This window comes from Cupressus sempervirens, chromosome 9 (genome assembly GCF_028749045.1).
Source record: "Cupressus sempervirens isolate cs-2001-9-10 chromosome 9, ASM2874904v1, whole genome shotgun sequence".
Taxonomy (NCBI): Eukaryota; Viridiplantae; Streptophyta; class Pinopsida; order Cupressales; family Cupressaceae; genus Cupressus; species Cupressus sempervirens.
The window spans coordinates 234,571,037-234,598,296 of record NC_143126.1 but is presented as its reverse complement, the minus strand read 5'-3'; positions in this window follow the sequence as shown (position 1 = coordinate 234,598,296).

Sequence of the window (27,260 nt, the reverse complement as noted above, 5' to 3'; positions counted from 1 at the left end):
CTAAGTCTCTACAAAATCCTCAACTTTTTGTCTAGTTCTAACAATGCCTCTTTAGTTCTAAATACTTATTTTACATCATCTTATAATGAAGCATCTTCAAAATTTCCTCTTAATTGTCAGACTACTAATGACACCACAAAAATCTCAAAGATAGTGGAGTTATAGTATGTTTCCACTTCAAAAAATTTCTCTTGAACTTTTTCTTTTAACGCTTGGATTCCCTCATGTAATCCCACCATTAATTTTTATTTGCAAATATCTTCTTTATCTAGTCATCAACCTTATCCAACTCCTCTATAGTGTATCCTTCGATTAGCATCTAGTACCTCTGACCCAAGTATGTACTTCATTAATTAGCCCACAACCATGGTTCACTTTGGTAACCAACTTGTCAACATTTGATTGGATGATGTGCAACAAGTTTAAATTGCCCTATATTATATGCACTCCCCTCTCCTCAAAATTGTCCTGCCATTGCTAGCATGATTTGAAAATTGTGTCTTATTTGCAACCCTACCTTTTTTCTTCGTAGTGAAACTCCAAAAGAGACCTCTAGATTTTCTAGGTCAGTAGGTCCAACTACTTCATGTAGGTAGCCTTGGAGTAGCTCATTCTTAGTGTTATTAATTTACAATCATCCTGATCCATGTGTTGTAATACCTCCTTCAAGCCTATAGTAAACAACACTTTAGACATGTCCACCATGGATTTTCCCAACATATGTTCATTTATGTGATAATATTTAGAGTTAGTTCTCGAGTGTTGGCATGAGGAGGAGGAATACAAATGTGAACTAGAAGGCTTTGATATTAATTCTTCATGATGAAGGAATGTATTCTAGCATCATCGATAGGTGGCTTGGGATTATTTATTGCTTTTAACAATTCCTTTGTTACCTCCTCTTCTGTAAGATCGAATTGATTCTTTTATCAAAATATGAGCTCCCTCTTAAGCCATAATGGTGTAGTCCACATGGGTGACATCTACTTGGCTAAATAAGTTGGTCCTAAAGTAGGATCATTTCTCATATTACTCCACTCTAGATTCTACTCATGTCAAGGAAGATCTCCACAAGGAGTTTATGCTCTCTACTAGGCTAATAAACTAGCCTCTATATCTAGGGGAGTCTATTGAGTTTCTTTTTAATATTTTCCCTTCCTCAGATACTTCATCAGGATGAAGTTGTTTGTACTCTCCCTTCTTGATTTTTTGACCTTCTACTATTTCTTGTGTAGCTCGAGGAGGTGGAGTTATTAACCCTTTATCTAAAATGGTGGTCATATCCTATTATAGTGGTGATGGAATGCCGAAAGATCCTTGAGGAAGAGGAGGTATTTGATTCCAAACTTTTCTTAATGGCTCACTTGTGGGAGTATCTCCTATCTTCTCACCCACCATCTCATTGTCCAAAGGAAAGAAATCAAAGTCCAAGAGGTCAAAGTTATGAGTTTCTTCACTCTCCATCTCTACTATCCACTTATGTTGTTCATGTTTTGAAGTTTCTATTGGATAAGCTCTCTTGGAGTGGATGAAGGTTTTTAAATAGAACTTCTTCTTCTCTCTTCCTCTACAACTTTTGTTGAGTGTGTTCTCTAGCTCAAAGGGACAAATTCTATCTATTCCACATCTTCCTCATCCTCTTGTTCAGGGATGGTCTCTAGAATGTATGAAGAGGAAGCATTCTTCTTATTCAATCTCCTCCTTAGAGAAGCCACCTAATTAGAGTGCCTTAGCCTTTGTTTTAGGTTGGTTTTTATGCCATTTTACTATTTCTGTGTTTTGCAAAGGTGTACACATGTGCATCTCTTGGATATCTTTTTAGCTTAAGTGCATGTGTGTGCAGGGGATGCGAACTAGCATAGCTATAGAGGGAAATAATGTTAGATCTATAGGTATAGCTACAACAATGGTAACATAATCCCTAATACCATTTTCTTCAAACATTAAAGAAAATTTGGCCTTTCAAATGCAAAAATTCAAGGCACCATTCAATCTATCTTGATATCTCAAACCAACTTAAACCATCTCAAGGGATAAAAGAAATAAATCTAAAGCATCAAGCCAGGTTTAATAAACCCTTAATTTGTTTCCTAGGAAAACACTTCTCTACTCTCAACACTGATTATATGCCATGTGAAAATTACTATTGCAATAATTGATTATTAATCTCCTATCTTAAATAACTATTTAAATATCAAAAATTAATTCATAGCTAATATTCAAAAATAACACAACTACGACTTCACCAAAAATACTGAAAGAAATCAGCAACACAAAGACACAATCTTTTTTGATAATCATCCTTGGAAAATCTCCAAAGGAAAAATAGTTCTAAATATAAGGAATTATATTAACTTCAACAAATTAAGAGATACAAAATTCCTTCCCTCTTATTGACAAAACTTTGAGAACCTCCCAATGTCTCCTATTGATATACCTCCACTCCTCTCCCGAATGCTATCACTATTCCCTTGCTAATATTGCAGGATTATTTTCTAACACTGCAATTCTTCTCCAACTTGTGTTCTCTAAATGCCCCACTAACCCCCTTATATACTACTTTCACTAAAAAATCCAATGACCGGGACTAATTCTCAATCAACAGTTGAGATTAAAAACAAATCAACAATGAATAACAAATTTGGTTTCTAGTTTCTTCTAAAAGGAGTCTAATTTTAAACAAATAATTGTCCCTAGTTTAACTTGTTAGTTAGTAAAACCATTATTTTCTAAATATATACACAAGGATAAACAACCATAGAAATCTACTAAAACTAATAGTTCTCAACTTAATTTGAATCAAAATCTCCATATTTTTAAAGTCAAATAGATATGAAATGAGTTGTATATTAATTGAATAAGAGATTCGTAGGTGAAGATCAATATGAAATAGAGGGAAACGATGTGATTCACTCATGAGACCACTCTCATGTTAAATATGTACTAGTGGTAAAGCTTTTGTCGATTAGATCTTCAAATTCGGGGGTCATAATGGAGATGGAACTATTTACGAGTTGCTCAAATAAGAGGGTTTGACTATATCTTAAGAAAGAAACATCTAGTAAAGCTCATTCCAAAGCTGGGAAGCTATTTGTAGTCCATTTAAAACCTTTTTTAAAATATATATATTGATATTTAAAACATTTATTTATATATTTTTCTATTACTATTAGATTTTGACTAATGTATGGAAGTTTTTAACATTACAATATAATGTAGATAAGGATCAAAAGTGTGCATTCTTTCAATTTATCATTTTTCTATAAATGGTACCTTAGTGTGCAATGGACAAGCATAATAAATATGAAAAGGCATTTAAAAAAATAGATCTATAATAATTTTTTTTAAAAACCTAAATAATCTCATTTAATATATGTGTACATATGTATTTACATATCTTAGAGTATCTATTATAAACATAATTTATTGCTAGTTTATTTATAAATAATCACACTACAAGACCCCAAATGAACTTCATTATGTAGATTACTATCTAAGTGAAAATCACCCATGTGACTGACCAATTTTTTTCCTAGATACATAGGAGAGAACTTGTTTGTTAATAGTAACATCATTGATAGATAAAAGTTTCACATCATGGTGGCCTGAGAGTGTGAACAAAGGAAAAAATTAGATATGAACAAAAAATAAAAATGTTTGAATCAACTCTTATAAGCTTCTAATTATTTTTTGAATTATAAAAAATTGTCTATCAATTTTTTGGTGTTATATTCATTGATTATATATTAGTCAATATTAAATAAAAATAATAATTGTTTCTCACAATTAATTTTGATTTCAATTTGAAAATGTTACATTATTTTCTTACTTGCTTTTATTTTCTTCTAGTCTTATATTTTGATAGATTTCATTAGAATGAATTATTCTACTTCTTCTAATTTAAAGAGGCTAATTTGGCTTATTTACTTGCTTAGCTGAACTGAGACTTATGACTTTGTGCTCCTTTATAGTATGCAATTGGAAATGCATTTCCCTTATGCATGGTAGTAGTTTTCTTAAGCTTCTAGACCATTTTTTTTCTTTTTTGTGTATTAACATTTTAGTCTTATCTTTGTAATCTAGCCTCTAGTTTTTTCTTTGATCAATAAGTATTTTTAATTTTACGAATTTAGAGGAAAAAGTCAATTACTTACAACCTCATTTAATGACAGTTTTACCACACTATCATATTTGACATAGGCTATATTATTTTAATCGCTTGTCCTTAATTAGTCACTAATATTTTTTCATTTCAACAAATAAGATGCAAATATTTTTATTTTTATTATAACTCTATATTTTTCTAAAGAATATATGTGAAAATTTTAATTTCTTAAATAATTTATTTTATTTCAATGCAATTAGATTGGTTAATATAGTTGGGTGTTATAGGAGAAAATATTAAGAAAGCCCAAAATATAGGGCATAAACACACTAACAATTTTTTTTTTTTTTTAATCTCTATCTTTTCTCTTCTATTAATCAACCTGGTTCAAGGCTCCATCAAGAAAGAACCAGTAAGAAAACCCAACATCTTTGCCAAATACATCAAAATTTGAATAAATTTTTACATAATGTTACAATTCAATTGAATTCACTTCTAGGTCCTTCACAAGAGATTATTTTCCAATATCTTCAATGCATCAAGGGAATCGTGGGAAGGACAAGAATGGACTCAGAGGTAAAACAACATATTATGGTATTATTATGGCTAGTGACTCTATAGGTATATTTATAGTAGATTAGAAAGTTGTTTATATGTGATGCCCAAAATATAGGGCATAAACACACTAACAATTTTTTTCTTATTTTTATTTTTAAACACTACCTATACACATATTATGAGGCAATATTCTAAAATTCTCCTATATATTAAAATATATGTAATGTTTAATTTCTAAGGTTAACCATCTCACTTCTAACTCTTGGTTATAATCATCTTAAATTACATGTAGCTACTTCATTCAATTTGGACTCTAAAAATATTTTTCTAAAACTAATATTCCACACAATACTTCATCATTTTTTCATAGTTATATTTTATTTATACATATAATGTACATAAATATTTTAAATACTATTATACATTACTTTAAAAATAATTTAATTATTTTAATTTTTTCACCATTTCATTTAAGTGAATTCTTGCCATCAAACTTTTATTACCTATATTCTACTTATATTAATATAATTTATTTCATAAAATTTAAGTTATAAAAACTTACCTATTTTTCCTCCATGATCCCATTTTAAACTTGGAAAAAAATGGTGTAAATATTATTATGATATAATATAAATATTAAAGTTTTACCCTATAAAAAAGTTTATTGCAACTTATGAAAAATATAGACCACTACATGGCACTTATTAATTTTGTAATTGTGTCAACATTTTTTCCATTAAGTTTTTGAGAACATATCAAATAGTTAAGAAATATTTAACATCTTCTACACATTATTATTTCAACTCTTTTGTGAATCACTAGAAGTGGATCAAATAAAAAAATAATTTACTTCTACAAATATTTAATGATATTTTGTTTTCATGTTTTGATTGATTACAATCTTAAAATACCTTTGATGTAATGGGGGTTTTATGATCATATTTTTATAATTGGCTTTCTTAATTGGCCATTTTTGGTTTGGGGATTAAAGTAGATTTCTTAGGATGTCATTAGGTCTTTCTAGGAATGTTTTCTTTTCTAGGAGATGATGTGGAGATTTTCCTACAAGTTCTTTCCTCGAGAAGCTCTTTTTGAACTTTAAAATGTTTTTAAAAAGAATTTATGATATAAATCAAATATTAAAGTTTTGCCAAAAGAGAATTTAAAAAATAACAACTTAAGGCAAATAGAAGCCAATGCAGCATGGCACTTGTTAATTTTATAATTGTGTCAACATTTTTTCCATTAAGTTTTAGAGGAACATATCAAATACATTTAATAAATATTTAGCATCTTCTATACATTATGATTTCGACTTTTTGTGTGAATGACTAGAAGTTAAATTTTTTTATAGAAATTATAGAAAATTATTTCTATAAATATCTAATCATATTTTGTTTTTCGTAATTTAAATAATTAGAATCTTAAAATAAGATGACTATAATAATTTTTAAAATTCATATATTTACAATTCAAATTAGAATAATCCCATTTTTTAGGATGAAAAAAGTTTTAATTAAAATTTCAAATAGACTGATTACCACAACATTAATTTTCCAATAAAAACAACCGATTTATATTTGAAATCTATCCATATCATTGTGTAATTCTTATTTCACCTCTCAAAATCCCTTACTCATTTATTTATTTGAAGGAAAAATCTTCTAAATCTAGTCATTTTCTTATTCTTAACCTATAACTCATGATCTCCATCTATACAAGAAAAAATATCTTGGCACTCACTCCAATACAAGCTATGCATTCTAACACAAGTCATTTGAGAAATGGAAGTGAAGGGAGTTCAAGTAGAGGAATTACTTCCTTTGGACATGTGATGCCCAAATGATCTTCTAACAAATTGATGGGGACACGACCCAAGCACAGAGTGGACACAACAGAAAAGGGGAAAATATATTAACTGAGAAAATAAGCTAGTACAAATAGTACAGAGAAAATAAACTTCCAAAAACATGCCCTAAGGGCTTACAAGAGCATAAATTTGGAGATAATTTCTCCTTTCAGTTCCTCTCAAACTGCACTCCGAACTACCTTTTACAATGCCAAGAATCTCCTTAAATAGGCCTTGGAGGGTTAAGGACTAGGAATACATTCTAAAAGTGCTAGTAGGCATCCAGCGACCAAATAGAAGGTTCTAGAAGCTACGTTAGAAGTCAGCAAAAATCTAGAAGAATCCAAAAACGGTAACCAAACTTTCGGGAGGCATAACTTTTGAACCGTAGCTCCGATTGACAAACCGTTTACATTTTCAAAAAGCTCTCAAAGTGCTCTATAGCCCTATGGACCAGCTTCGCTCATCCCCCATTTTAAGCCCTTTTTGAGGTCATTTAATGCCCCTAACCTAACTTTGAAGCATTCTTAGGAGGTCTCCAAAACTCAAGAAACTGCAATAACTTTCAAACCGTGGGGTCTTTTGACCTGATTCTTTTTTTGGAATGCTCTAAATCACAGATAAATTCATCTAGCCAATTCACACCTTCTAGTTTACCAAAATGATGGCCCAATTACATGCTCCTATTTTTTTTCGAGATTTTCTAGCACACTGATAGTGGAACTATGAGAGTTGGAACCTTTATTTTACCCAAATAGGTGTCCAAAAATGAAAACACATGAAATAGAAACTAAGTCTAAGTACTTTTTTTTGGGTGACACAGGATTGCCCTTATACCTCTGGATGCTCCTGCATCACAAATTATGGCCTAATCAACCTACTAAGATAAAGTCACCAAAAAATGATAAGAGAACCATATTAGATCTTCCTAGTCTCTTCTTTACACAACTACAACTCAACAATGTCGATCCAGCATAAGTCATTATTTCCATTCTCATGAATTGCCCATCTCTTGTATAAATTGGTGCACAACTATCAAATTTAAAGTAAACTTACAATTTTGACACATGTCAAATCCCTTTGTATTAGAAATAATGAGTACTTAAAGATGCCCACAACAATTTTGGTAGAGAAGAGCTCGACGACTTCTCTATCTCAAAACTCAAAAATTATGGGAATAATTTTATTATCTATGTACTTGTTGACAACATTGTATATGAATTAGATGAGACTAATGAAGGGCCTATCTATCTTGGCTAGTTTGATGTAACTTTAGATGATTTGGCCAAAAATTTTAATGTTTTTCAACAAATAGTGATCAGAAAATTGATGGAAAATAACATAGATGTAGCATGTTCAGTGTTATAAAAGATCAAAAAGAATTCTGTGGTACAATTAAATCCCACACATAAAAAATGAAATACTCTACACAACCTACCACTTGAACATTGATTAGCTCAAAAAATCTTGTACCAGACAAATAGAACCAAAATTGGCGACACTCTAATACGACTTGTAAGAAGCAAAGGTACATAGAAACACCACCTGCTCTAATCTTGAGACGGTCACTATGAAAATTTCAGCTTAAGTATCACAAAAGCTCTCAAGCAATGCACTAAAGAGCAATGAAAATAATAATGAAAACATAATACAATGATTACTATGGGGAACCACTTATGGGAGAAAAACCTCACCTCCAAAACTTGCATAATACATTATCAAAATTAAGAGAATTATAATGCACTTGCAATACAAGTTCTTACAGGAGCATCACTACAACTTCAAACTCGAAGAGTCACCTTCTAGCACCTAGCCTTGCAAACAAAAATCAATGACACAAACTCTTTGCCAAGCCCTACTTATATAGTGATTTTAGACATAGGTAACCACTTGTGGTTTTAAAAAACAATGGGAAAAACTAAAATGCCACATGTTTCCCATCCTTGACATTTATAATTCCAAGATGGGAAAAACAACCAAGTTAAAATGTAAATCTCGTCCATAATTTTGTCTCCTAGTTGAGACCCTCACAGAAGTCATATAATGAGTCATCTATGCTCTAAAAATGGCCCTCCTATTTTATATTATGGACAAGAAACATTTATAATAACTCATAAACCTTTCTATAATGCATAAATAGTGGAAATCTACCACAAACAAATTTTATAATTTTTGGGTAAAAACTTGCAAGGTTATTACAATTGTATTTCAACACATTTACCACACCAAAATCAATATACATTTATATCAATGACATTACATTCAAAAATATTAGTATTATCTTATTATCCTATCAGCAATAGTGATTATAAATAATGAGATTCTTTAATTTAATAAATGAAACATACTATATTGTATTTAAATTTCTATAAATAATATAGAATGACCAAAATGTATTATAGTCAATTTTGTATTTACATACACAAATATAATACAACATGTGTTTACTTAAAAATATTCACAATTCAAATATGCAGCCTAAATATATTACTAATACATTAACAAAATCTACATTAACAAGAACTAAATGCTATGCATCCTTGTTTTATACTATTCTAACAAAAGATTTTAGAAGTTTTGAGTTTTTAATCTCTAGTCAATTTTTTTATCAAAAGAAAGTGTCAAATGCTATTGATAGTTCACAAAGGACCCTACTACTAAAATTTCAAAATGTCACATGATAATCCAATCACAAAACCTAAAAGGACATTTCTAAATCAATGTCAAGTTCTTTGGAGAAGCATAGATTTTTAGGAACATGGGAAGTCATGGTATTCCTCTCATGCTACATATTTCATCTTAGAATTTCAAGAATGAACAATTAGCACATCCAATTTAATACTTAAATACTTCAAATCCTTCAGTCAAATTATCAATTTCTTCAAGCACTACTTCCTAATAAAGAACAAATTACAAGTTATTATCTAATAGCTTTGTACTATCTATTTCATCGCTATTTAATCATTTCATGAAGAGAAACTTATGAAACAATTGTACTCTCTACAAAATCATAAATGAAGTTGGCATCCCTTAACACATGAGCCTTATTTTTAATGGTTTAATCTCATTTATAATGGTGAGTAGGTAATTTAGAAATTTTTTGATTTTGTTTTGATAAGAATATTTTGATGTATTTTGCATAGCATATTATTTGAAACAATCATCGATCACACCACATATTCTAAATATTAACTAAATTATAAATAATATGTTAACTTGCTGGATTAAATGGGAAATTCAGCATAGAGGAGGTGATAGTTTCTTTCCATCTTCAATAGTTAATTATTTATCATTTATAAATTATTTCTAGTTATTTAATATGTGCAAGACACTTCAAAAAGATACCTCCACCTGCCTATAAGATAATTTTATGTTTGGTAAGATGATCAATGAACTATTCTTTAAACATTTGTTTGAAGAATGCATGTACAATAAACGGTACACAGTTTTGTTAATAATACAATGAATTATGCCAATAGTGGAATGTTGTGATGGTTAAGTTGTTGTGTTGTTATCCTTGTCATCCAGGTTCAGATCTCATGGGGATGAGGTCCCCCATTTGTGGTCTCACCGGTTCATAGCTCCAAGTCAAAGCGTTGGTGGTACCGGTGGGCATGTCACGCCAGCACTACCAATCACGTTAAAAAGTTTACCAAGCGCATTTTAAAAAATAATAATAATAATAATAATACAATGAATTATATCAAAGAAATGGGAATCTAAAATAGATCTATGTCATATTAAATATCATTTTGAAGAATACGTCCATGACACTAGGTGGAAAGATTTTCATTCGTAATGCAATCAATTATATCTATGAATAGATCAAGTTTTATTTGATGATGAATTTTAATGAAAGAGAAATAAGTATTGATTTCAGTCCTTATTATCCTAAGATTGAAGAGTGGCACCCTCACCATTTAGATTGAGATGTGATAAAATGAATGGTAGAGCTTGGTTAATTTGTACATCTGTCGAGTTCTCTTTTGATAAAGCAGGCATTTTATATGACTTTTGTAGGCATGGAACCTCCCATTTTGTTGAGACATGCACCGTAAATGCCATGAAGAATACTAGAAGTAATGTTCTCATTTTACTATGCATCAGATTCCACATAATTATCAACTCCAAGACAAAGCAAAGATTCAATGTTACAACCAAGTAATAATTTTGCAGGCGAACTAGATCTATATGAAATCAAATGCATTGTTGTGATTCATTTATAGAGCCACCCCCACGTTTAAAAAAGTCATATGACATAGTGGAGACGAAACAATTTACTAGCTATTGGAATTACAAGTTTCTGCTTACTAACTACATCGTTTGGAAAAAGAAAATAAACACCACAAACCAATGCCTACCTAGTGCACATCATTCTAGAAGGAAAAAACTCAAATATATTAAATCCAAATCCTTTTTATACATATTAAATTGTATTTCTTATTAATATTATTACAATGTATTATAATTCTATAAATAACTTTTTAATAAATATATGTAAATATGTATAATTTCAATGATTTTTTTCTATATTTAACATAATCTAAACATAAAGCAGGAAAAAAAGGAAAGTATAGCCATGATCAGAGTCATTGCAAGGCTCGAATGGACAAGCTCAAACAGTCAATGAAGGATTTGACAGATAATCATACTAGCATCTGCCAAAGATTTGAAAACTTGGCTGAGTTCTCCTCTAAAGTGATGCATTACATGCCAACCACCCTTTACTCTCTACAGGTGAATAAGGATGTAAAGGACTTGGGCAAGGAGAACGAGACTTCCTGGTGGAGAACTAGATGAAGACCCTCCTGGGAAAACCTGTTAAGGAGGAGGGGGTGACTATGGAAAGAGATGGGCCTAAGGTGAAGCATGCTGAGGAATCAGATAAAAAGGAGGGCAGTTAGCCTTGCTGGCTATTTTTCTTTTTGTTATAATGACATCATTTAATCTAATGTTGATGCTCTGTAGGGATTTTTGTTAATTGTATAAGTTTAATTGTTGGACTGTTAGTAGTAGTATGTTGTTTTACTACAGGATATTTTTCCTATTTATCTACTTGATCACAGTAGGACTAATGTTGTTAGGGTTGTTCTAAATCATGTTAGTTTTTTGAAGTATACAATTGGTATTGGTTAGATGATAGGGAGGTAACCTTTGGCTGATCTTTCAACCTTTTTGTATTCCAGGGTCAGTCACCCATCTCTCTTGGCTACTATCTATACGCTTCAAAAAATTATCTAATTGTAGTGAGCTTGAACAAAAATATAATACTAATCTACATTTCAATTAGATGATAGTAAAGTTTCTAAGAGAGTTTTGCAATATAAAATGCTATGAAAAGGTACTCTTGTTGATATCATAAATAAAAACACAGATTTCTATTAGTGCTTAGGATACCAAAACCTATTTTGCCCAAATCTCATTTCTTTACCAAAATTCAAGTTTTTTCAAAAACTAAAAATACCCTTTTATAGATCTCAGGTTCAATATAATCATTATACAATTTTTTAAGTTTTTTGATTAGTTATAATGTGTTATAATTTAAAAATATTATAAGTCAATATTTAAACATTTTAGAATATACTTCGTTAAAAATGGGAAAAAAAAACCTTAAATCATATCCAAAAAATAAAATAAAAATATATTTATCTCTAGAGGAGAGAGTCCTCTTCATGAATATGTAATTTTTTTCAAGAACATGTAGATTTGGTAGCAAAGTTTTGACAGGAGGAAAAACTATTGGATTCTAATAAGGTCGAGCTTTAGGACTTGTAAAAAATAAGATATACATCAAAAAATTTATTTTTCTAATTGTTCAATTTCTATACTTGTCATTTATAAGATTTTTTTCAAATCAGGAGGGAAAAAAGATGATTTGCATATACTTGTTTGATGGGAATTACACCCTATACCTTTTATAGTTAAAAAAGGACTTCAAAATAAAATAAAATGAATAAATTCTTAATCAAAAAAATTATTTTAAGAATTATTTTAAATATAGCAATAAAATTCACCCCATTCTACACATTTCATCAATTAACATCATGTTCACATTCTAAACACAAATACCATTTTTTTGTCAATAATGTTGAGCTGTCGCATTTTGATATCCTATTTCTTTATAAAACGTGAAACATGTTTCAATATCAACATCAACATATGTTTTATTTATGGTTTCTAATATTATAAATAATATTACGAAAGATGAAACCAAACCAAAACTAATTTTGAAAAAATATATAAATGAACCTCATCACCACTATAGAGCCATACATCAAATAAGTAAACATCAAATTAGGCAACTCTAAACCAAAACAAATCAAAATATGAAAAGTTATAAAAGAAAAAAATCAAAATCAATTTAAATTTTAAAAAATATATATATTTAGATGGCAAGGGGAGTACCTTGAACCAAAATACAAGAATCACATAACAACATAAAATAGGGAGACAAATTTTGAACATTCTAGCCTAAAGCAACATCCCCCATTACCTAACAAAATAATCAAAAAGTAAGTAGGATATTGAACACAAACTAATATAGCCATAAGTCACCCCTATTAACAAGATATCTAACAACTATAGATATTGCCAAGAGTGATGATCTTAGAGGGGTCACTAGATGAGTGAGATAGCAATGGTGGTTTGAATTTGAACTCTCTAAAAAGGAAAAAAGGTGATAGTGAGCAAGAAGCTAGATATCTAAATGGAGTAGTGGGGCATCTTGCCCTATTATAAAATTTATTTTTAAGAACACTCTATTCCTAAAATCTCTAGGAGTATACTGAACCTAGATAAAAAAAGGTCACATAACAACATAAACTAAGGATTAGATGGTAATGACTTCTACCTTTTTTCAACCTTCTTTCTTGTCTATGTGTTTTTGTGTGTGTGTGTGTGTGTGTGTGTGTGTGTGTGTGTGTGTGTGTGTGTGTGTGTGAGAGAGAGAGAGAGAGAGAGAGAGAGAGAGAGAGAGAGAGAAGAGAGAGAGAGAGAGAGAGAGAGAGAGAGAGAGAGAGAGAGAGAGAGAGAGAGAGAGAGAGAGAGAGAGAGAGAGAGAGAGAGAGTTTGGGGTTTAGTTAGGGATCAAGGGATGGCTTAGTTAGAGAGGGGGTTAGAAGTTAGTTTGACAGTAAAGGTTAAGTATTGCAAGTTATATAGAGAGGGGTTAGGATTTAGTGAGATAATGATAAAGGTTAGTAGTAGTATTTTTTGTTGTTGTTGTTGTATTAGTAGTAGTAGTAGTAGTAGTAGAGAGAGAGAGAGAGAGAGAGAGAGAGAGAGAGAGAGAGAGAGAGATTTGGAGTTACTCTGTGTGTGTGTGTGAAAGTTATGGGCTCTGAAGTAGAGCCCATTTTACTTCTTCAAAACCTGATCGAGTTTTTAATATACTTTTAAATTATTTTCATAACCTGATTGAGTTATTTGAAAATAAAAAAATTGATCGATTTATTTTATATATATTTTCCATAATTGATAACCAAACCTATATCCTTTCTCAAATTTTAAATAATCGATCGCATTATTGACATTTTTTTTTTTTTTGTAGTTTCCACTTTTTTGTAGACTATCTTGGTGCACACACCCCAAACTACATTTCAGTTAAATGATATTAAAGTTTCTAAGAGAATTTTTCAATATAAAATGATCTACCAAGTTAATCTCATTGAAATCACATTAGTGTTTCTTTTATTTTTGACTTCCAGTAATATAAATAATATCAAAAAAGATGAAAACAAACCATAAATAAATCAAAACAACTTAAAAATCAACCTCATGACTACTATAGACACGTACATGAAAGGAGTAAACCTCAAACTATGCAACTCCAAATTATACATAATCAATAAATGAAAATCTATGGAAGAAAAAATTTAATATCAATATAGAAAAAAAAATCTTTATATTTAGATGGGAGGAGAGTACCTTGAAGCTATATACAACAATCACATAACAAAAACTAGGGATCAAATGGTAATGACTTCCAACTATTTTAAAATCTAGTTTCTTATATCTACGTCAACCCCCATTTTGGTTTTTTTTTTATATCAAAAGAAACATAAATGAGGGATCACAACTTCAAGCGTTTCTAGCCACAAGAAACATCCACCATTACCTAACAAAAGAATCAAAATTTAACTAGTACATTGACCACAAACTAATCTAACCATAGTGCTAAAGTCGCCCCTTTTAAAAAGAACTCTAAAAATAATACTAACTAAATTCTTATTCAACGTAGTAGAAAGGGAAATGTTCTAGAAGTAAACAAATAAAAAATCATAAAACCATATTTATAAAAGAGTTTATCTATAGAAAATAAATAAAAAACAATAAGATCATTGTAAATACCTTAGAATATACAACACATTTATCTTTGAAAATAGTGTTACATGTTTCTTGGTGAGGGGTTTGATGTCTTTCTTCCAACCCTTAGTATTGTTCCTTTTAAGCTTATGCTCACCATTATCATCATGTTCATTCTTCCAAATATTCCCTTCAAAATAATTCTCATCAGAATCCTTCACAAGGAAGTGAAAGTTATAATGAAATTTTCAGTGGCAAAAGTATTGGAATAAAAAATTTCAAAGCACTCGCTCCATTATGAAGGGCACAAATATATATCACAAGGGTTCAACATTGAGACTATTCTTCTTTTGAGCACTAAAATTACTCATTATTTTTTCTTCCCAAAAATTAAGGGAATTATAGGCAATTTTCACCATCTCTCCTGATCCATCTAAGTTAGCTCTGAATTAGCATAATTTTTCTCCCTTATGTCATCTTGTTCAATTGTCTCGTCATAATCCTTGTCATCCTAATTATCACTTTCTTCATTTTTCCTGAGCTTATATTATTGTTTTATTTTTTACCATACATTCTATTCAATGTTATTTTTAATTTTTAATTTGTTCCTTACCCTAGAGGATTGATGTTTCCTTGAATTTAAATCAATATTATATTCACTAGAAGTGTCATATTTTCATTTCTATTGAGATTTAACATCCTCTCTCAACTCATAATTATAAACGTCACTATAGGATATCTTCCAAGCCTAGTCAGTTTTTAAAAAAATTCAAGGACAAATTTTCATAGAGGTTGTTGTTCTTTTGTGTTGAGTGGTGTCAAGCAAGATTCTAGGAAAAACACAAAGGACAAGGATTTATCCTTAGCCATAGATTGAAATAGTATTCTCAACATTATGGTAATGGGGGACATTATAATGAATTGAGGGAAGGGTTCACTTCTAAGTAACACAAGTTTTATTGAAATGGAGAGGGTTTTGGTAGCTTTGGGAAAGTAACCTACCTACCTATGGAAAGAGAATTTTTAAAAGCATGATAGTTAATAACATAAATCAACCCTTGGTGAAGGGGAGGGGATTACCTCTAATAAAGTTATTACCAAGAGAGAGAAATGGAAAGAAAGGCATTTTTAAATTTTCACCATATAGAATGTGATTCAAGATGTCAAAATGTTATCCATGGTATGCAAAAAGTCTAAATTATAGAACAAAGTATTTCACAATATTAAAAATCCAAGGTGTAAAATGAAGAAAGAGAAGACCTTTCATACCCATTACTTGATTGAACTAGGAAATGGTCCTCACCCTTTTTGACAAACTTCTTTTGAAGCTTCTCATAATCTCATTTTTTCTTCCTTTTAACTTTCTCTCTAATATAGTTTAGATTAGTATCTTTGGAAACAAGTTGTGTTGTGACTAAAATATTCAAACTCCCAATCAATCCATGGTCCTACTACCAATAGTTTAAAATAATCACCGACAACATTCTATTTATGTAATTTCTCAATTCAACCTTCCCAAACTCATCCCACAACTCATGATTCTATGTGTGTTATCTATAATCACAAGATTATATTTTTTAATGGGATCATCATCATTCTAATATCCTAAAAGATATAGTGATTAGTTTTCTTTTTCATGTTAGTAGGCCCACCCTTTATTTTAAAAAAATCACCATAATTTGAGGGAAGAAACACTTTTGATGCAAACAATCTAGAATCTTTTTAGGGACAAAACTAGTAGCCTTTTCAAAAAAGTTTGCATATATGTAAGTTTAAATAAGTAGTCATTGTTAGTCATTACCATAAAGGCATGAGACTAAACTTTTCAATGGCTTTTAATTTATTATTTTGTTCATTGAACATTGTGCTATCTTATATAATAGTCTCCTATAGTATAGTTAGTAAAAAAAAAATCTAATTTATTTTTAACGTCATATATGCAAACAAGTTTTATCTGATTGGCTCCTGTTATTTTTACCTATAGTCTTGTATTTTTCGTCCACAAATATTTGAGTGTGACAACTATCATTTTCCTTGCAAGATTAGGTGTCCATTGTTTTATTTATTGATAGATGTAATACCTCTAGAAGGTTGAAACTTGTAGAGTTGACATTCTCTCCATGGGATAAGGTGTATATATTTTTAGAGAATTAGGTACAATGTAGACATAGCATCAATAAGTATATATAATAAAAAGTATCCCTTTATTGTAGTATTTCTTTCTATTTCTTTCTTTGGTTGGAATTTTTGTGTTTGTTCTAAATAGTTTCTTTAACTAGTTTTTATTATTAACATGACAAGTTCAATATTAAAAGGATTTTTCTTTATAATTTCTTTTGCAGGCAAAAAAACGTATTTTGCAAAGTCCATTTTAAGGGCTATAGCTAATTAGGTATCCTTGCAAGTGCGAGAAAATAATTTCCATGACAAAACCATTTGATGAAAACCATTTTCTAGATTTATTAAATTATCTTACTCGCTCCGTGTTGCACTATTTTCTTTCAGTTTCTCTTGTTTCTATTTTCATGATTTCATTTCAATGTTTTAGGAAATAAATAAAATGTATACAAGTGAAAAAAGTAAATTCTCTATCTTGGTAGTTATTAAAAAATAATTTCTTTAACATTTAATAGTTTTGGTAAGCAATTTACCAACTATGTTAGATGGTTAGTGTAATACTTTTAAAAATCACATCAATTGTTTAGATTTGTGCTGATTTCTTGAAATATCTCCTTATGAATTGGCTTAGAAATGGAATTTGCAACTAGAAACATGTTTAAGGATGGGTTAAGATGGGTTGTTTGTCCATGGTGTATTTATTTGGAATTTGTAACACCTCAATGTGTAGTGAAATGGTAATTTCCACATAATGTCTACTTAAGCCTCTAGTGTGGAGAGGATATAAGTGCCATTAACATGGAATCATCTAATGAGACCCTTTATAATATAAATTGTGATTGCCTCACTATGTTTTGGTTTGCCTCTAGACTGGGATATTCTTAATAATTTTACTATGACTCTTCAACTATGTTTCATTTTATTGAATTAGATCCTTCCGAGCTATGACAAATTCTAATATATTTAGGAGTTTATGTCTTTTACCTTAGAATTTTCATCTTCCTAAAACCCATATTTATGAGCATTTTCTTATGTGGGTTTGAAGTCAAATCTAGTAGCTTGTGGCGTGGGTTGAGTAACTAACATGGCTGGGTGGTGATCATAATTTGCATCAAGGGACAAATTAGTGTTTGTGGCTTATGATTCTTTCATGTGATATCATAGCTACTTGATATTTTCTCATGGTAGTCCTTGTCTCTTATTATGCATAAATGTAATAAGCTAAAAAATGTTATGAAGTTTCTTTATATTATCTTACAAAAATATTGTAAGATAATGTAAGAAGATGGTTGGGATTCAAAAATGTAATATTTTCTAATTGTATAAACTTTTAAATTACAATAATTTTTGTAAACAAGTTTTTTTTAAATCTTATTGTGTATTGTCAATGAGAACATCATGAAATCTTAGACAAATTTAATAGTGACTTATATTTATATTATATATATAACATTAAATTTGTATATTTCCTTCTGGGTCTACTGAGGAAAATTACATGATATGTCAAACTGGTCAATTTTTCAATTTTGATTTTATAAGAACTTTCACTTAATATAATATAACTTTGAGTATAAAACCAGTCATATATTTTGAACTACATTATAGATCAAGAAAATTAGACATTGTAAATTTAAATGATCAAGTTCATTCTATGAACTCAAATGTTGAATTAAATACAAACTTTAGCATCTGGTAATTTAATTTATGAGATGATTGTTACTCGGGATTTCAAAAAGATTCTTTCTCCACGATCTCTTATAATTAATGATTGATAAATTATTCTAGCATTATTTGTTGTGTGCTTGAGAATCATCACTTAGATAGAAACTCTCGCATCTCAGTTTGTTTTCAATCAAATGTATTTCCACCTTTCTTGCATTATGATTAATAAACTCTTCTTCCAATGCAAAAAATAAAAAAATGATTTGGAGAACACATCAGCAATAATAAATGCACATAGTTTTACTCACAAAAACATTTTCTATTAATGGAAAGGAAATAGTGAATAAGAATGGATCCAGTATTATTATTTGATAAGGAAAGGAAATAGTTAATGAAAGAGTATGTATAAGATTTCAATGGTTGTCTTCATTTTGATCAGATTTTGATGTAACACGTTTCACAGTAGGATGGAGATTCAACAGGCAATCTGATGAAGCAGCTTCTTTGGGGACTGATGGGGTGTTGGAATATGTGTATTGTGGTGCTTGGCCAAATTGTAGTACATTTGGCCGAGAAATGGATGATAACTAGTGTTAGCATCATGATGACAACCAATACTCTTCTCACCTTAATTTGCATCAAACTCTCCATATTTTTGTATTAACTGAATAGGAACTTCATACGTGAAGATTGATATGATTCACTCACTCATGAGAGTACCTTTGTATTCAATAAATACTCATTGAAAACATTTTGTCAATTTTTCCTTCAAAGTCGTGGGCCATAATAGAGACAGAACTATGTACAATCTCTTCAAATTAGAAGGTTTGACTACATCTTAGGAATGGAACAAATAATATCTAGTAAAGCTCGTTCTAGAAACAGGAAATCATTGGTAGTCCATTTTAAATTTATTTAATTATATTACAAATTTAATTGATATTTAAGCATATGTTTATCTTTATTGTTTATTACTAATGGATTTTGAGTAATGTATGTAAATCTTGAATATTACATGTAGTCTAGCTAAGGTTGAAAATTGTGCATGCTCACAATTTATTATACTACAAGATATATTTCTTGGTCATTTTACTATCGTCGAGATCTACACACAATTGACCAAGTAAATACAAACAGTTAACATAAAATAAAACCAAATAGTATTAGTTAAGAGATGATAAGCATATACAGAAGAGTCATGTATATACATGTTTTTATGATGAGTGTGGAGCAAAGTGACAATGAGTGACTACTCCTACACAATAGGAAACATAAATGCGAACACTCAATGAGTATATTACAATGTGGCCAATGTTTATAGAAGAGGTGTGCTCTAATTGAGAACACAAGTCTACACTAATTGGATTGAAAAAAATTTAAAATAATCCCTAAGTAAGATTTGGCTATTGTGAATAGGTCACAAATAAGACATGTTAAACATAGGATATATCTCAAGCAACTCTATTCCAACCAAGACCCCCCATAAAGTGCAAATTACTAGAAATTTGAATGACAATGATGGGTCATGGTTACTACCCTATTTTGATACCTATGTACATAGGGATCTTCCATAAAAAAGTATAAATAAGGATCTTTGATTTAGTGAAAACTATAATATTGTTCATATTCAATTGGATGAATTTAATAAATGTTCATATTCAATTATTAAACAAAAAGCTTGTCTCTGAAATATCCATTCCCTATATGAATTGTGAATCACCCATTAACACATAGAGTGGTATTGATGGCTACTCCCCTTTCATCTATAATTAAAGAATATATTGAAATAAACATATATAGAGAATATTTCATATGGTGAGATGCTACTTAGAAAAGAATGTGTTTCTATGATTCTTAAATCGAAGATGTTGATAGTCATATACACTTTGATTTTCCCTTGTTTAGTGATTATGATGATGATTCTCAAACTCCTTAATTTTCATAAAGAAGATTTGAAAGGTTATTTATTTTCTTCTTTACATATTTGTATTTCTTATTTTTAATTGTTTCTTCTTTTATATAATTTATTTATAGATCAATCAAATTCTTTAGTTCTAGTTTTTTTAATATAATTATTTTTCATAAAAAATTACAATTTACTCCATTCAAAATGAGCACTAGTAGGAAAGAAAGTAGTAAAAAAATTTTGCAATATTACCTCTGAAATCTTGTCGACTCAAACTATTACATTTTTTATTTTTTATAAGGGCACACCCAAATTTACAAAGAGTACAAATTTTAATAATACAAAAGTCTAGCAAGAAAACCATGCTTTTTTTATTACATTAAAATTTCTCTCATTGAAAATTACTATTTCTAAAACATTCTTCGATTCCTTGCAATATTCCTTCTAGAACTACTTTCAGTTTCCAAAGAACATCTAATTGAAACCTATAATAGCATACTTTCTAACCAAGATCATTGTTAGCTTGAATAGAAAATAAATAAATAATTTTTAGCTATTAAGTCCTACTACTACTCTAATTTAAAGAAAATCAAATTATTAACCCTCTTCCTCAACTTATTAACTGACTGCTTTCATGTCTAATTTTATCCATTTCTTCTATTTTGACATACTAATTATTACCAACAATTAGTTAATCACCTACTAAATCATCCATGTATGCATGTTATAAGAACCACTAACATATCATACCATCCCATATCAAATATGATAAGAAATGAACCAATCTCTTGATAAATTGTCCATGTGTGTATGTTATAAGATACAATAACATATCATACCATCACATATCAAATATGATATGATCTGCCAATTTCTACTTCTTTAGTATTTGTTTTCAAATTTCTGCAAAAGAAAATGATAAGAAAAATGTATATATTTGGCCATGCTTGTGGTTAAAAAAAAAAAATTAATAGGAAAAATGGTATTGATGATTGAAAATAAGAGTTTTTGTCTCTCTTTTTCATCTCTTTGTTATTAACAAAATGTTATGATAACTTTTTAAATATAAATAAATCTCATCTATCTTTCATTGAATTTAGAAAGACTTTTTATTTTATTGTTGGTTATAAAGAAGTGAAGGCCAACAAAACAAAAACTTTCTTCTCTTTAACTTACAAGTGTAATGTAGAAAATTATAAGAAAGTCCATAAAATAAGTGTAAGACCTTCTAGAGAAATTTCTAAGTGATGATTTAAATTAATTTATGCAGTTGATATAAAAATTAACTTTTATGGAAAATCTCTCCCCTAATAATTTTCTTATAAAATGAATGTATTATAGCTTATTATGTTTTCAACCAATCTATGTCATTTTAATCAATTTCAAAATGATTATATGGTTCCATTTTAATGAATAGAATCATTTGATAATTTTTATGATAAAGAATCTAAATTGAAAGCGATGTCTAAAACATTAAAAGTGACTCTTTTGGTTGGTGGGAAATTATGCTTATACCATATATTATTTTAATACAAAATTTGTGTATCTAATTTTATTAATAAATTGGAACTATGTTTTGAAAGGTTCTTTGAATTCTTTATTAGATTTTTGACATTTTACAATAGCTATTTATAAATTATATTTCTAAGTTATGTAGATATTAATAACAATTCCATTATAATGTTAAATCAATATTTTCCTTTTGCAGATACTATGAACTTGTCTATTACTTATTCATTATTAATAATTTCAATTTCTTTTGATTGATATTTTAAAAATTAAATAAGATTATTTGAATTTTTTGTATAATTGAACATGTTAAATGTGTATTTATTTAAAAGCATAATATTACATGAAGAATATTTATATAAATTAAAGTATATCATAGTTTTCCCTATATAAAACATGTGAAAACATATTATCGTAACAAATAACTCAAATCTCAATACTTATCTAAAGGGAAAATGACATAATTTAAAAGAAATAGATGTTTCTAAAATGATAACACTTTTTTCTGACATAAAATTTTAAATATAAATATGATATATGTTGAGTGGAGGCTTGATTATAAATGGAGGAGTGGAGGTTTGATTATCTATTTCATACATATGTCCTAGATGTTAGTGACAATGTGGAATAAAAGTGGAACTATGCAATTGCTTTCTTTCTTATACTTTGTTAGAACCTCTTTAATACATTCTTATAACGATTTTCAAGTCCAATGCTTTTTACTTATATATTCAAGGAATTGGGAGATATAAATTGCAAGGTCTTAGTAATCATTCACTTATTAATAGAAATAAATTGCATCTATTTTGCTATGTTTGAGTTTCAATGTCTTTTTCAATGGAAATTTTATATAAGTAATTTTTACATGTGTTGTATATGGAGAGATCTTTGTTTAAGTTGTGAAGAATATTTTAATTATTATTTTTGGAATCTATCAATAATTTGTTCCCATGTTATGCATTACAATGACACTATTCTCATAAGGGGAAGAAACGATACTTCACTTTTTTCTGTTTCAATTATATACTTCTTATTTTTAGTATTCTTCACTAAATAATAGAAAATAATTCCAAATAATGTTATTAATTTTTATTTTCATTTTTATGCTCACAAACTAATTTTTTCATTAATGGAATTGTTGATTTTTTTTCATCATTTATCCCATCAGAAATAACCAATTAGACACATCTTTCATGGGATAGATTGTGCAATTCTAGGCCAAATATAGTTGTATAGTTTTTCACATTCTTGGTTGCATGAAAATATTTTGTAATTTCATGCATCAAAGGAGCTACATTGAATTATACAAATATCAAAAAACATTTTTCTTCTCATTTGAAATTCATAGGTTTAAAACTATCATGCATTTTTGTGCCTGCATAGGATCACATGACTGTTTCATGTGAAGGGATTCCTCATTGCAATCTCAAGATATTGTATAGGTTTGCACATCAAAGGAACTTTATTAAATGAGTTGGCCTATCAAAGGAATATATTTTTCTCATTTGACACCATAAAGTTGTAACCTTGCAAATTTTTGATGTTGTGATGTCATGATCTTGCGAAGCGCAATATTGTGGGGTCATTTTTGACTAGAGACTTTCAGTTTTCTATCATGGTATACATGCTATTTTTTGTAATTGTAAGTCAATGGTGCAAAGGGAATTTAAGGCTATAATTTTGCATTATAGTGTATTTTCCTATTGTGTTACATTGTAAGATCTTGTCAAATGAGTTTGGCTTATCACAAGAAGCCGTTTTCGCTCATTTGATATTGTGATCTTAGGTAGGCTAAAATTGTAGCATATTTTCATGCATGTGTGGCATTGTAGATCATTTATGTAGGAATGGATTACATGTTGTTTTTGATCTCAAATTGGCTTTGACAATTGAGTGTCAACACACTTAATCATTTACTCTATTCATGATGAGTACAATATATAAATATAGACTATGCTAAGTTACAATGAGTGCTTAGTCTCTCATGTGCCTAGTCACTCAAGTGCTGAGAAAAAAGACCATATCAAATGATTCAAGTGCCAAGAAAGATAGTTGATACTAAGTAGTTTAGGTAATTAGCATCAGTAACCTCAAGTGTCGAGTAACATAGAATTGACATAGTTGTTTGTAATGGCACAAACAACTATGTAAACCATTTTAATGCCAAGTTGTAGATAGCTCTAAATCTTTTGGAGATATGGATGAATCAATTTGTATTCCCTATACAATTACATGCAACTAATCAAAAAATAGAAAGATTTAAGTGGAAAATGGATGAATCTCAACTATAGATTCATACGTAACCCTAAGCCACCAAAGTATTTATAAGGAATATGATGCCCCAAAAATTTTGAATAAAGAGAGACTAGTGATAGAAGGAAGATATCAAGGAGTGAACGATAGAATTGTTTAGAGAGAATTCAAGGTGACTTAGTAGTGTGAAAGAATTGCAAAATTAGTTAAGTGCAAAATAGAGGATTGAGGACACAACATTATTATATCAAATCAGAGAGGATCAAGAAGGACTTAATTATGATCTAAAATCGACAAGATAAAGTTGTAAGTTGTATCCAATCAAAGCTCTATTGTTACTTTCTAACAATTGTACTATTTAGGGTAAAATCCTTTGGACTAACGTTGACTAAATAGTCACTAGTAAATCCTTTAATAGGGCAACATTCCAAGTGAGTGATCTAAGGTCCTTTAACCAAGCACACTTCTAATAGTGTATTAAAATCCTCTAACAAGGTGAGGCTCAACAATATTTGTAAGTCTTTAACAGGGCAAGCCTTTTATAGGACAAATCATGGTTCATGGTCACCGTATTGTAACCTTAATCAACTACACTTTATTACTTTAAGAGTAAATATTTGTGGGTGTCATTCCCACCCCAGTTTTACCTTTTTATTTGGAGGGTTTCTAGGTAATCATATCAGGTGTCAAGTGTGTATGTGTGATTACATATTTTAAATGCATTTTATTTACATGCTATTTCAATTTATTTTTTGCATCTAATGAATTGTGAAAGTTTTAATTGCTGAATTTTGAACTTCTAATTCACCCCCCTACAACCCCCCAGTTCTCAAAAGCATATGTTTCCCATTTTTAATTTGAACAATTGGTATCAAAGTTGAGTTCTCAGAAGGAGAAGCTTTGCAACTTAGAGAAAAGATCTTAAAATAGAAGTCTACAAATTGGGAAAGTTTATTGAGAACTGAGGAATTGAGATATAACTAATTCTACATTCACTAGATGAGGCCAGAGTAGAGTTAAGGAAATCCTTAAAGAGAAAGAAAGAGATATCCATTATAGAGAATGACACACAATACAAAGAGATCAACACCAACAAGCTATTTGCAAATGAAGACTTCAATGAATTTCATGTAGCAATTGCAAATTTGATGGAAAAGACTAAAGTACAAGCTGAGGCGATCATAAATCTCAAGCTAGAACAAGAATCTCAAGCCATCATGCTATGTGAGGTAGCTGAGAAAAAGAAGAGAGCTATAGAAAACAAGGTCATGATTGAAGAAGACAAGAGAATTCTAACAAACAAACTAGAAGAGAAGTCAATTGAGCTTACTAGAATCTCCAACATGCAATTGGATACCCTAAGCTAGATGATGAATACTCATCATGAGTTGAATGTCAAAGACATTGAGAAAACTGCATTAAAGTTGCAGAATGAACAACTACAAAATGACCTAAGAAGAGAAAGAGAGATTTTTTGAAGTTTCAACAAGCCAAAATGAAGCCATCAAGTACTTTGAGAAATTACTAAAATCTCCTAAATCCAACAATGATATGTTAGGACTGGGCTACATAAGAAATGAAGGAGGAGATTCATCCAAAGTTTCTGAAGAAAATAACAACAAAGGTAAGAACTCCAAACCCACTTGTCATTATTGTGGTAAAAAAGAACATGCTGATAATGTGTACAAGATCAAGAATACAAATCAGCATGTTAAAACTAAGAATATGACTCACTATCATAAGTGTAGTAAGCAAGGTGATCAGGCACATAAATGCAGAACTAGAACTATGTGTGCACCAAGATTTGAAGGTTACTACTACAATTGTTAGAAATATGGACATAGAGCCTTTGAATGCAGATCCAAATCCATGTGGTCACCAAATAAGTTAGCAAGAGAAAGAAACCATGGACACTTCTATAATTGGGATTACAACACAAGACAAAGCTATCACTATTGTCAAGAATGTGGTCATAATCCTAAGAAACGTATTAGGACACACTTCAGTGGTAACTATAATTGATGGTTAAGTCAAACTACATGCTTTAGCTATTTAAAGACAAGTCATGTTAGCAAAAATTGTCCAACAAGGTCAAGGACACCAAGTTGTGAACTTGAAGAAGGAAAAGGCAAGACAAATTTTGAACACATCAGAGGAGAGATGAACAAGACATGGAAAAATAGAGATGGATGCAACACATTAAATTGATGGATCACTTCACCTAATAGGTCAAGTGTTCACACCTCATCGAACTAAGAAACAAGAGGTATGTGGGACTAATATTCAAAGTATTACATCATAGATCAGTTCCAAAAGAATTTAGTACTAAAAGGACTACATTAGCATGAATAAAGATGTGAAAAGTTTAAGGTTAAATCTTCAAGTTTTCATGCTGTTGTAGAGCAAGAAAAGCTTTCTTGTTGATGTCGAGTGAAATGCTAGTTATTTTCAATTCCACAGTAGTTTTCAAGTGAAGGTAATATCAATAGCTTCCGAGTGGAATAGAAATCATGTTGATGTCAAGTTTATAGTTGTACAAGCATTAAGCATTAAATGCAAAATTTTGAAGGGTATATGATCAATTTTCACCCATTTTTCATCATTACAAATTCAAGTGAGAGAAATAAAATCTAAATGTTACTCAAGAATCTAATCAAAGCATTTTTAAAAAGATCACAACAACAGTTCCATTCTAGTTCATTAAATTTACAAGGTATTCCTCATTAGTTGAGTTATGCAGTTTGAAATTTGTTAAACTCTAGCTTGTCAAATGGCATATGGTTCAAAGAATGTGAAAGAGAAAGAAGTTTTTGATGTTCAATTAGTTAGTAACAAGGTTAAACAACCTAATTTCAAACTATCCCAGACATAGCATACAAACAAGGCCCATCAGGCACACTTCCCATGATACCCTCGAAAGTAATAATGGTCCAAGATGTCAGAAATTGGTATAACTACAAGATAGGAGGGATAGGAAATTAGGAAATCCTATGATA